The sequence below is a fragment of the Oryzias melastigma genome, linkage group LG9 (genome assembly GCF_002922805.2).
Source record: "Oryzias melastigma strain HK-1 linkage group LG9, ASM292280v2, whole genome shotgun sequence".
NCBI lineage: Eukaryota > Metazoa > Chordata > Actinopteri > Beloniformes > Adrianichthyidae > Oryzias > Oryzias melastigma.
Genome location: NC_050520.1, coordinates 25,013,301 through 25,016,606, shown reverse-complemented (window position 1 = coordinate 25,016,606; position 3,306 = coordinate 25,013,301). Strand labels below are relative to the sequence as shown.

General features: G+C 42.8%; 1 long non-coding RNA gene across 1 annotated transcript; it reads right to left on the bottom strand.

Annotated features, from left to right (window-relative positions):
• Positions 1 to 674: 674 nt before the first annotated feature.
• LOC118599178 lies at positions 675 to 1,133 on the bottom strand. The gene is made up of 2 exons (XR_004948475.1): positions 986 to 1,133; positions 675 to 899 (listed from the first exon to the last, which is right to left on the bottom strand). It is a non-coding gene; the product is annotated as an uncharacterized LOC118599178 (long non-coding RNA).
• Positions 1,134 to 3,306: the final 2,173 nt, after the last annotated feature.

Here is a 3,306-nt window from a genome sequence, read left to right as displayed (position 1 = left end):
GCTTCTTCTGCAAATCTCGTGTATCTTTCTCCAGGCTATTTCTTTCACAGCTCTATTCTGTTATATGAAAGACATAATTTCAAACCATAATTATTAGTTTCTCCTACATGATCAATTTTCAAAAGGTCACCACCAAATCCGAGTACCTGATTGGAGCCCAAGGAGACCAAAACACACATTTAGGTGGGATTTTTATTAGAAGTGGCCACTTGAAGACGCATTGACGGGGGTGAGAGCTTCAGTGTCATCTCGTCTTTTATGATGTCTAGTGATGTGTGTCAATGTTCATTGAAGCTATGTACTTTATTATTAAATATTCAGGCTTCTGTTACGTTATTCCTTGAGGTTCTCCAATATGACAAATATTCAAAACATATACTTTAATAACAGAAGTATTTTCAGTGAAATGAAAGAGTAAAACTGCAAGTTTTTCTGAAAATGTATCGGAATGCTTTTTTGAGTATTATGCAAAATTTAAGAAATGTCTTGTTTCATCTCAATTAAATGTTTTATTTTTCTCATTTCGAGGGGAGAAAACCAAAGTAATCTGCACTGATTATGCGCTTTTTCCGGGGAACTGATTACCCACTCTTCAGTATCTTATTCCTTGTCATGCTGTGCGTGACGAGGCAGACCCAGTTGCTGGAACCCGGAAGGAGGATGTGAGACTGGAGTGGTTTAAATAAAGTTTTATTGTCCGTGGGGATAATGGCGTAGGGTCCGGAACCAGGATCGAAGGTGGAAGTTTGAGAACGAAGACCTGCTGCGGACTGGAGCGGCCAGGTGGAGTAACGAGGTGAGTCCGGCAGCCGGTGCGTGGCGTGGTGAGGATCGGCGTGGTCCAAGACGAGATGCTTTAGGCGAGGCAGGACCCAGGTCGGCACATGGGAGGTAAGGACCTGGAGGTAGAGGAGTCAGGGCGTGAGACGAGGCGAGACTTAACGAGAGCATACAAAACTGTACGTAGTAGGCCAGGTAACTTCACCGGGTAAGGCAACGAACTGGCGAAGAATGCTGGGGAGGGCTCCTCTTAAATAGGCTGGAGTGGAGGTGATGAGTGCCGACAGCTGGGTCCAATTAGGATGTGGAGGAGGAGCGCAGGAGGACCATGACATTCCTCCTATTGTGTCGCTTTTCTCTCTTTTCCATCTTTACTCCTGTTTTTCTCCCTATAAAAACAGGAAGAGGGTGTGTTTGAAGAAGCAGAGACTCAGGAGTCAAGCTGGTTACCACTGACGGCCTTTTAGTCTCTCCGTGTGTGTATATGCATGCCAGGATAATTGCCTGCAGGGAGCCCCTGAATGCTCTGCTCTTTTTTCATCTCTCAGGGGATCGTCCGTATTTGCTTTGGGCATTGCGCCCCAAAGACAACATCTAGCGTTTTGGGTACATGGGGTTCTATTTGGAGCGTGCCAGCGCCTCTTTCTGTCTCACACACCTGACTGTGTTTCCTCTAATGCAAAGTGGAAGACAACTCAATGTTTGAGTGGACATTTCTAACTAGCTGTCAGAAACCATTGTTGTGTGATCGGAGCTCAGCGGGGTTTTTCCTTAAAACTGGGGCCCCTGTGCTTGAGTGATATGCAGCAGTGCAGGTGGGGTCCAAGCATGACAAAAACCCAGCCTGGTGGGAATGTAGAAGAATTGGACCTGTGCCTTGCTTCTTCTTCACCGCCCAGCAGGAGCTGTCAGAAAAGCTGCAATGGAGCTCCTCTCCTATTGGGTAAAGGGCAGGGGCCAGCGTCAGGTCATGCTGCTCCTTTCTGCAGCCCGCTGTATTCTTACTCCGTGTATGATATTCAGATACATGCAATCTGACAACCCACGCCTTAGCAACAAAGGAATAAATGAGAGCTGAAGTCGAAGGTATTGTCTGAATGTACAATGTGGCTGGACTGCAACAATTGGGTCATTACATTAGTCTTGATTGGGGTTTTTGTGCTTATGAACAATTAAATTGCTGCTCGATTTAGTATCTATATTTGTTGTGCCAGTTTTCAGATCAAATTTGTTTATAAATATCTAAATATTGTGATTAAATGACTGCTAGATTTTTGAATCCTGGCTGTATTTTGGATTATTTTGATTTTTCTCTGAGTAAAGCCAGCATGAAACTCTCATTTTCAGCTCTACTGTGTCAGTTTAGAAATGTTTGGTGTCTGTAAGTATTAAAAGAAAAACAAATCTGTAAAAGATATCCCGCAAGTTTTGCAGGAAAATAATAACCATTTATATCAGACCACAGGGGATAAATTAGGTGTATATTTCTGGAACTATCAAATAAGAAAATTATGTTTTTACAAGCTTCATTAAATATTTACAGAAATGTGTGGTGGGAATACAGTGGGTAGATGTGTGATGTTGGCTGTAATTTCAGAGACAGGCTGCAGCTGGACGGCAGAAAGGAAACATTTGTGTCTGCCTTTGAGACTTAAAGAAGATCCCGTTTATTCATATATCTCCTGAACAATGGCAGAATCTGCAGCCAGCCTGCGAGCAGAAGTGTCTCGTGCCGAGCCAAGGGCCACTACCGTGTTCTCACTCACATTGTACTGCAACAACCCTTCCTGCTAAATTTATTATCGGGACCATAAATCTTTCCAACACTTCCTCTCATTTCTCTCTTAAGAGCAGCACAGCTGGGAAGACCTGAGCTCGTCTTCCTCTTTCTCCTCTGCCAAAAAAACAAGATGTTTTCTGGGACTTGTGCCTCAGTTCCCACTGTTTAATATGTCCAGGTTGAAGATGCCAAGTATAGCTTTGGTGTAATTAAACAAAGATTGGTCTCTTGGCCTTCATGTCCGCAGGATTTTGGCAGATGAAACGTCCGCTTTCCCGTGTTGTCTAAGCACTTCATTCATAAAAACATTCACCCTTCTGGATCTACTAGACAATATGCATTAGCTAATTGTCCTTAATCTTTAATTTAAATCATATTTGTCATTTGGAAGTCCAGATGAAGTGCTGAAACACTCTTTTTTTTTTCTCTTGGCAATCAATTACCAGACTTTCGTTAGCTACCCTTCGCTTCTTGCAGAAAGTTGAGATTAATCAACAGGTTTCAGGTAAAGTCTGGCTGCTTTTATTCTTGCTGCTTAAAGAAATTGAAAACACGATGGAAGTTTCACTCCTGAACTGTTTGAATGTTTCAACTGTTGATTAATTCCCATTATATTTCATATAGACATTCACAATCCTTATAAATGAAGAGTGGAAAGCCTCTTGGTCCTGATGATATACCTGTGGAGGTATGGAAGTGTCTAGGAGAGATGGCAGTGGAGTTTTTGACCGGGTTGTTCAACAGGA